We start from the raw sequence: 10,533 nt of genomic DNA on the forward strand, positions 1-10,533 counted from the left end.
GTTAGGCAGTAGGAAGGAACAGTAACACCAACAAATTAAAGTGTTTTAAAGTAATTAAAATATAAATAAAATATAAATAATGTAAAACAAAGCTGCTATGTAGCCACAGGGACAGTTATTCAAGCTGGGGAAAAAAGGAGGAACATGTTACACAGCAGATAACAGATAAACTCTGTAGATTACAATGGTGTTTTACAGAGCATATCTGCTATGTAACCTGTGCCATTTAGTCCTATTTAAATCTGAATAGATGCCCCCATGGCTACACAGCAGCTTTGTATATATAAAGTATAGTAGTGTTTCCAGGCAAATACACCACTTTTACCAGTGCAGGGCAACAGTACATTATATTTTAACTACTTTGATACATTTACATTTTGGTGTTACTGTTCCTACAACACTTCAGCCATACCTCCCAACATTTGAAAAATGAAAAGAGGGACAAAAAGACTTTTTGGCCACGCCCCAATTGCCACACCCCATTTTTAAAATAGTGCCCACAATGGCCCAATAGACAGCACCCCATAGAAAGTACCCTCCATACACAATGCCCCCATAGAAAGTGCCCCCATACACAGTGCCCCTCCTTACACAGTGCCCCCCATACACAGTGCCCCCCATACACAGTGCCCCCATACACAGTAGCCCTCCTTACACAGTGCCTCCCCATACAGTGCCCCCAATACACAGTAGCCCTCCTTACACAGTGCCCCCCCATACAGTGCCCCCAATACACAGTAGCCCCCCTTACACAGTGTCCCCCATACAGTGCCCCCCATACACAGTGCCCCCCCATACACAGATTACCCCCATACACAGTGCCCCCCCCATACACAGTAGCCCTCCTTACACAGTGTCCCCCCATACACAGTTCCCCCCCATACACAGAGCCCCCCCATACACAGTAGCCCTCCTTACACAGTGTCCCCCCATACACAGTTCCCCCCATACACAGTGCCCCCCCCATACACAGTAGCCATCCTTACACAGTGTCCCCCCATACACAGTTCCCCCCATACACAGAGCCCCCCCCATACACAGTAGCCATCCTTACACAGTGTCCCCCCATACACAGTTCTCCCCATACACAGTAGCCCTCCTTACACAGAGCCCCCATACACAGAGCCCCCCCCATACACAGAGCCCCCCCATACACAGTGTCCCCCCATACACAGTGCCCCCCCATACACAGTAGCCCTCCTTACACAGAGCCCCCCATACACAGAGCCCCCCCATACACAGTGCCCCCATACAGTGCCCCCCATACACAGTACCCCCCCAATTGCCCCCATAGTGAGTACCTCATACGTAGCGGCCCCCATAGACTTCTTGGGCTCCTGCTCCTTACTCGGCTCCTCGTAAGGCGGCGACAGGTCCTTTTATAAGGTTGCGCCCGTGCGTATGTGTGACGTCACACGTGCGCACAGGCGCAACCTTATAAAAGGACCTGTCGCCGCCGTACGAGGAGCCAAATAAGGAGCGGAATCCCAAGAAGAAGGAGCCGGAGCGCTCCGCTGTAGCCAGAGCGTCCCGCTGGCCTGGATAGTTTAATGAATGTTCTGCATTCTGAATGTTCTGCATTCTGGACGCGCTGTAAAAACCGGGACTGTCCCGCGAAAAGCGGGACAGTTGGGGGGTATGCTACAGCATGTGTATGTATTTATCTATGCTGTTATTTAAATTGCAAACATTTGGCATGCTGATCATTCCACACTGATAAATGAAAGGGGGGTCTGCTCCTTGAAAAGTATAGTTTCCTCTAGAATGCACATGCCTAAAATGAACAATTAAGTTTTATAGTATTGTCTGTATCAGAATTTTAGGATAAAAATGCAGTGTAAGAAATGTTAAGGCTATATATCGTAACTTTCGGAAACACTAGTGTAAGTATTTAGGGAATAGTGATAACATAATCTTTTACAATTAATCTTTTAAGATTTTGTTGCAGGCAACTGTATAAAGGGATGACTAACCCCATATGTAATATGGATTGTATGAAATGTCTGTCTTATTTTTCTACATTTGCAAACTCAAATGGGAAACAAGCCGGTTGTATATAATCTGTAAACTCGTTAAACTTGTCTAATCGCAAAAGGGCAATGTCTTTTGTCTCTGTTTTTGGATTATAGGCTCTGGGCTGTATGACTTTTTTTTGGAAATTGCACTGATGATTTAAAAGCTGTAGCGCTGTTAGCTCCAAATACGAGCCTCCAAGAATTTGTTGCTTCCTTCCTGAAACATTGGACATGAGGCCTTGTGCTTTAATGTAGTCATATAAATCCATGGCAACCTGCCATATTATTATATTTTATAATAGGTTGTGCATTAGTCCCTATATATATTTAATGCTTATATAGAGAATAATGTACCCCCATTGTAAACTATGAGGAAATTACAAACCTCAATTCAGTCCGCAAGTATGGCAAAATAAAATGGACACAAATTAGTGCACAAATTGACCTTATTTTATTTTAAGGTATTGTCCAAACATACTACTTGCACTTTTGCATAGTTGCATGGAACACTCATGCGCAGTCTTCCCTGATGAATAGCATGCAAAGAGTGCCTATTAATTTGAAATTATCAACAACTTTATCTTTGGCAGCTCCTACAGCAGTTCGGCAATCTCTTCAACAGTCTTCTGCCTAACAAACTGCACACAAATTTTGTTTTAATGTTGCATGCTAAAAGTAAGGTCATCCCAATCTGAATATGATTGCATCCAAATTTGTGTCTGAGAATTGCACTGCAATGTGTTTTTTAAATGATACTTTCAGTTACAAAGATGTTGTATGTGTATATATATATATTCCCATGTCACACTATGTCCAGTGTCAGACTGGGGCAACATGGGCCCACCAGAGAACCTGATATCAAGGGCCCACCAACAGGAGCCCTTTAATGTTTTGTTCTTGCTGAGAAACTAACTGGGACAGCCATCAACCTGAGACTAAGTTCACTTTGATACATTTACAAAAATATATTAGCACAGACTCAGCTTGGCATTGTGACGTGCACAGCAGTAGGCGCCATGACACTGCCCATGCACAGAGGCACTTCTATGGCTCTGAAAGTTCTCAGTTGCAATAACTAAGCAGAGGGAATTCCAAAAGCTGGGGGATAGCGTATGTCAATGGGAACCCAGGGGAAGGGGGCTTAGGTGGGGGAGTTGACAGCTATGTTAGCAGCATATTTTGCCTCACTAGTTTATATTGCTAAATGCAATTTAAAATACTTCCACTAGGTGACAGCCCTTCTAATCAAACTAGAACTATCCTACACGCGGCTACACTCAAGAATCTTTAAATGCATAAAAATTATCCAGAACTTATTTCTATTGATTGTGTTTCACCTTTTTAAGTGTTAATTCTGATTCCTAGATATGGCTATGCATGTATTACTACATACACTTTAACTAGTAATAACCTTACATATAACGTATTTTTACCAATACTCTGCAATTAAGTAAAATACAAATATGCTTAACATTATGTTGAGTATGTCCTCTGCATATTTTAATTTGATTGTTAATACATTTATTAATAAAATTAAACTTATGGATACATCAAATTTTCTAAAATGTGTTGTGAGATTTTGATTTTAATACAAAACAAATAATCAATATAAAAGAAACTCCAGCAAATGGGTTGAATGCAGAATGGGCATGACCCCTGTGTTTAATTATGTCCAGCTAAACTATTACAGCATAATATAACATAACAATCTATACCATAGCAATTTACAATCACTTATTTTTCTGCAACATATTTTCACTAGGAGCTTTTTATGTATATTTGTTCCGTATCAGTGGGAGCAATTCCTAGATCTTTATCGGAATGTTATTGTTTGGTAAAGCTGAGCAAGCATTCGTCCTAATGTGGCCTCTGGAGGGAACGTCATTCAAAGACTGTAATGAAGGAGACACATAGTCGGATGCTTGGTCAGCTTTTCCAAACAAAAACTTTTGAACATAGCATCTGTTACATCTGGGTGCTCTCTGCTTTACCCAGCAAGCAAGCTTTGTATGTGTATTGTTTTCTACATTGTACATTGATTTGGAAAATTAGTTTTCAACTAAAAAAAATATCATGCTTTCTAGCAAAGTACAAACTACATTGCCTGAAAACATGCTTGTGTTCCGAAAGCTCCTGAATCAGACAAATTTACCGTTGGCCTTGGACTGAGTTGAATGCAGCAGTGTTGCTTTGTTTAGCCAACAGATGATGATGCTTAAAACATCAGCCCTGATAGGACATACACTACAATAAAACTAGGACTTCTGTGACTTTCTACCTACTTACTACTTCTATAAGACACTAAGGGGCTGATTTACTAATCCACGAACGGTCCGAAGGCGTCCGAATGTGTTTTTTTCGTAATGATCGGTATTTTGCGATTTTTTTCGTAAATTTTCGTGACTTTTTTGTAGCCGTTACGACTGTTTCGCAAATTGTCGTGACTTTTTCGTAGCGTTACGACTTGCGCGAATTGTCGCGACTTTTTCGTAGCCTTCGCGCCGAGTACGAAAGTTTCAGATTCATTCAAGCTTCAGTATCGTGACTTTTCTTGGGACAGGTTGGAGCTGCAGAGTGCCATTGAGTCCTATGGGAGGCTTCCAAAATCATGCAAAGTCTGAATGTTTTGCCCGCCGTTTACGAGCGCTCAATACGAAAAAGTCGCGACAATATACGAGCAAAATGTTCGTTTCCAATCCGAATTTTTCCCATTCGAATTCGTGGATTAGTAAATCAGCCCCTAAAAGGTAAGAGGAGTAAGAGGAGACAGTGATGGTTTAGGTCCATATGTGCATTGCATTATAATCCATATTCCATATTGATCATTTACATTATATAACTATACTTTATTTTAATTTTGAAATCTGAATTATTTTCTTAATTTTCTTTAGGAGCTATAAAAATCTTCAACACATTCCTATTGCTGCTTCCCGCAAATCCAGGCCTGCCGACAGATAATTATGTATTTTTTTTTACTGCAGATAAGATGCATGTTCCTGTTTAACCAAGCTTTTTCTTAATCATTTTGGGAAATGACGGTGCTCAAAGGTACAGTCATAATCCTTATTATCCCTTCTCCATAACTTTTGCCTCTCAACCAGTTTATTACTAATTTCTTAACAAACCTTGCAGAGTACAAAAAATGTTGCGTATCAAGGTGTGTGGGAAGCTATGCCTTATTCTTACATGCATGTGGTCTCCATCCGCCATTGCTATATTGGGTCCCTACAACATAAGACTATGGGGCTGATTTACTAACCCACGAATCCGACCCGAATTGGAAAAGTTCCGACTTGAAAACGAACATTTTGCGACTTTTTCGTATGTTTTGCGATTTTTTCGGATTCTTTACGAATTTTTCGTTACCAATACGATTTTTGCGTAAAAACGCGAGTTTTTCGTATCCATTACGAAAGTTGCGTAAAAAGTTGCGCATTTTTCGTAGCGTTAAAACTTACGCGAAAAATGCGCAACTTTTCGCGTAAGTTTTAACGCTACGAAAAATGCGCAACTTTTTACGCAACTTTCGTAATGGATAGGAAAACTCGCGTTTTTACGCAAAAATCGTATTGGTAACGAGAAATTCGTAAAGAATCCGAAAAAATCGCAAAACATACGAAAAAATCGCAAAATACCGATCATTACGAAAAAAACGCAATCGGACTCCATTCGACCCGTTCGTGGGTAAGTAAATCAGCCCCTATGAGTCAGCTTCCTGCTAATTGGCTCTGATCACACATTCCTAAGGGGGGGAGGGAGTTCATAGCATTCTTGAGGAAGGGGGGAGCAGGAGAGGGGAGAGAGGAGAGAGCTACACAGACTCTGGCACAGGAAAACAAAGACAAGAAATCCTGTTTCTTTTGAAAGAGAACTCAGTGCAGCGTTTCTGTGAGTGCTTATGGCTGTATTTACATAGACCTCTCTGATAAAGCTTACTTAGTTTTTACCTTTCCTTCTCCTATAAGGTGCGTACAAAACGTATAATGGAATTACATTTAAAAATGAGGACCACAACAGCATACATCTACCCTTTTTTTGTCCAATATTTAAGAGATCAAAAAATCACAATCTGCTGAATTTCTTGCTGATCAGTGATCTACATAATTCTATTTACAGGGTATTCCTGCCAGTATGAAAACACAATCTGCTGCTGAACAGATTAATAGATTGTAAGCCTATTTCTATCTTAATCGCTAGACCTTGACATTTTGATAAGAGTCATTCTGACATATTTTTAGATGAATGTGTGTCATTTGAAAGTAATACTGACACAGCATAAGTTTGGTAACATGTTGAAAACCCCTTTTCAAGTAAGAAGTACTTCCCCCTAAGCCCCTGTTCCTTAGTACTGGCCTCTGACATCTTTTTCTTTGGCTGCTGCAGATGTTGATTTCAAGGTCTCTCTTACAATCTATATGTCTTTATATTGAATATGATTTAATGCCCCCTTAACTATTGGTTTCATGGCGACAACCTGTCACTGGCGTAACACATTATGTTGGACTATTGGTTATATAAGATTAGAGATGAAAAATGTTTTACTAAAAGTAATAAAACAATTTTTGCTTTTGTGTATTTTCTGGTATTTATGTGCCGGAAAGCTCCAAATTACTCAATTTTAATCAAATAATTTTTAGTTTTGAAAATGATTTCCTTTTTCTCCATAATAATGAAAAAAAGTAGCTTGTACTAAACCCTGCTGCACAGCACTGCTCAACCAAACTTTACTCAGCTGTTGCTGGACTACAAATCTCAGAATAATGTAACATATAATGAAGGGTGAAGCATGCTGGGAGCTGTAGTCCAGCAACATCATGGTTGTATTCTTAAAGCAATATTGCAAAATAAAACTCTTCAGGCTCTCTAGTGCCCGCGGCAGCACCGAAACGCAAAAGAATCCTCCAATGAGAATCCCAGCTGATGTGGATAATTCTGGCTCCATGTTCTCTGTTCCTGCAATTGGAGTTGGGAGCTTTAAGCACAGTTTCCCATCACTGAACAAGTCTGTCCTTTATCCCCATGTCTGATTCCTGTGCCATATAATAAAGGGAAAAAATGACATTATTATCTCTATATGTAAGATAACAGGAAGATGCCTGACACTGTTCTGGATCAGCATTCTCATTGGTCAATTCTTTTGCATCTTTAATTAAGTTTTCAGTCAGTAGAATTCTCATTGGTGAATTGGTTTCCACGTGTAATTATGTTTTTCATCAACTTCTATTGAAAACTAGGGGGCGCAGTGGCACAGCTTTATAGTTGGGTTTAGTGTCCCTTTAAAGATAGCTAAGCTGCATCAATCCATATTGGTGGCAAAACAATCATATTGGATTCACTGCATGTTGAAATGAATTTTACCAGACATAAAGTATGGAGAACCAAATTATACAAAGATCCCTTATCCGGAAAAGCCCAATCACCAAACATTCTGGATAACAGTTTCCGTACCTGCATGTAACTAGCTAATGAGCAGAAGGGCTCAAATAAAAAGGATAAACAAAAGGTGATGATACGCCTGTGGAATTTGTGCCTAAAATGCAGCTGGAAACGTTTTCAGGCAACAATTTGAAATAAAGGAATGTGATGGTCCTAGTTATTCCCACTGTCCATCATGGTAATCGACAATTTCTGTTGTTACCCTTACAAAATGCAATACAAACTCCTGGTTTGACATTGCTCTAAAGTAACAACAAATTGCTTAACAATAAATGGCAATAAAAGAGGATTAAGGAAAAAAAATGGAAATTTGTTATTATATCTTAAAATAAAGTACTTCAGCTTAACTCCTTTTTATTTAAGGTGTTTATTGCCAGATATGTTAAGAAGCTTGTGTTTACTGCATGGCAACTGATTCAGTTCCCCCATAAAATAGTCTAAATGTTTCATTTATGTTTTGTTATACATCTTGCAAGTACTTTCTGTTGAATTCATTGTTTAATAACAGTATAACTTCACAGAACAGTAAATAACGAAATTTGCAGAACAGAAATTGTCATCCTCAAATAAAACTAACAAAATAGAAAAACAAACATCACACAGTATTAATCTTGGGATTAATGTGAATAAGGAATATTGATATAGCAGCATTTTTCAGGAGACTAATTTTGCAAATGACCTTATTATGTTCCCTGGCACGTACAATCTAATTTAAAAATGTGGTAGAGATTTAACCCTGTTATAGGATTTATTTTGTTGCTTTATATGTGGTTTTAGAGGTACAAAACGATTTTGTTTCAGCAATGAATTTACGTTTTACATGACTAAGTAATTTATAATTGTTAATCAAAATGCTCAAACAGTACTGATACAATGTAAATGTAATTATTCTAAAACCTTAGCTTTCTTCTTTCATGTTCTTTTGTGGCAGCTCCACTATTGGCTATATATATATATTATATATATATACACTATATATATAATTATATTTATATAAGAATATGCTCACTCTCAGCTGTCAATCATTTTGTAACTTCCCTAAATTCTATGCCTATATAGCTATCACTTGCACTTTCTATTCTGCACTTCTCTGATGTCAATGCCCTCCTCTTATTCCCCCTCTCTACTTAATATCTATAATTGTGTGTGTATCCTGTGCATGGGTATGGCATTAGGTCCCCTATTCTGGTGCATACATAATATTTTGGGATGATGCAACACTTGCCTTAAAGGAATACTGTCATGTGAAAACATGTTTTTTTCAAAACCCATCAGTCACTAGAGCTTCTCCAGCAGAGTCCTGCATTTAAATCTGTTTTTCAAAAACACAAACAGATGTTTTTATATTTAATTTTGAAATGCTAGCCATATTCTTCATTTCCCAGGGTGCCACAACCATGTGACTTGTGCTCTGATAAACTTCAGTGACACTTTACTGCTGAGCTGCAAGTTGGAGTGATATCAGCCCTCTCCCAGCAGCCGATCAGCAGAACAATGGGAAGGTAGCAAGATAGCAGCTCCCAGTAGATATCAGAATAGCACCTTAATAGTAAGAAATCCAAGTCCAGCTTGGGACTCCTCCAGTTAAATGGGAGTATGAGAAACAATAGGTTACCTGAAAACAGTTCTACTGTGTAGCGCTGGCTCCTTCTGAAAGCTCAAACAATGCACTGAGATGGCTGCCTACACACCAATATTACAACTAAAAAAAATACATTTGTTATCAAGAATAAAATTTTAAATTGTAGAGTAAATTATTTGCTATGCAAACAGTGTAATTTAGAACTAAAAAGTACACCATAAAAATAATGACAGTTTCCCTTTAATAACAGTGTCCACAAAATGGCACCTGCCTGCTTGCTGTGACTGTGAATCCAAAACTGGAGGTAACAATATTTAAATAAATGATACTGTGTGAGTAAAGTTTATTTAGCTCCAGGAACACAATAGAACAATATTTGGAATTATTTCTTAGACCAAAACTCAGGACTGGACTCTTACAAAAAAATATAAAAGTAAAGTAAGAAAAAATAATGAAGACTATTCATAAAACAAATGTATTATGCACCCACTATAGTGTAGTCAATTTGTATTATATTAACTCACCCTTAAAGGTCTTATATACCCATAATCTGTGGTATATAACGTTTTACTTTCTTAGTTACCTGTTGCCATTTATTTATTCCCCCACACAACCCTTTTATTTCACTCTGATTGCTTACTTTTAATGGCAGACTAGGGAAATATATCAAGTACCCCCCCAAGTGAGTTATCCTGCGTATAAATGTACAATGACGTTTACAACTTATTTCCAAGTCACCTCAGAGTTTGTGTCCCTTGTGTATTCTCTGAGTCTATAGTCAGAAATTATTCAAATATATCATCTTCTGGTGAAGCCCCAGCCTCTGTGAGAGCTGGTAGAAAACACTATCTTCACTGAAAGCAAAGGCACCCTTTTCCTCATCTGCATTGCTTGCAACATAGAAACTAAAGGGAACCCTGAACACTGATACGGTTTCTGAATTGAGAGTGCTGTTTCCAATGGCAAGTCGTTGCTTAACAAATGAGTATTATGACTCTTTACTACAGTCTTGTCAGTCCTGTCTTCTCAGATGTGCAAAAACACCGCCGATTCCATGCCGCAGCTACTGCGCAGACAGTAAGTAATAAGAGTTTCTACCTCTATCTGAGGGCGCTACTTTCTTATTAAAACATAATTTAGCTAAATACAAAGAAATTCATGAACAACGGGAACCAGCTACATAGAGAGACCATTTGCTTTGTACCTAGATCTTAGAAAGGACTTTATTATATTACAAGCATTGATTTCATACTAGTTATACTAATGTTTAAACAAACTCTCTTATAAGAAGCAAACCACTGAGAATAATGTGGTTTTAAACTTAGTTACTTGTATCACTATTCCCCCGCCATAAGCATGGGCTTGATATATTGATATGAATAAAATATGTTGGTGGAGGGCATAATACATTTGACGAACAGCTCCCGTCCCATTACAGTATGACAGTATTTAAGTGTTCAACTTATAAGCAAAGATAAATCCAATTTATTAAGGATCTTT

Source organism: Xenopus tropicalis, chromosome 9 (genome assembly GCF_000004195.4).
Source record: "Xenopus tropicalis strain Nigerian chromosome 9, UCB_Xtro_10.0, whole genome shotgun sequence".
Taxonomy (NCBI): Eukaryota; Metazoa; Chordata; class Amphibia; order Anura; family Pipidae; genus Xenopus; species Xenopus tropicalis.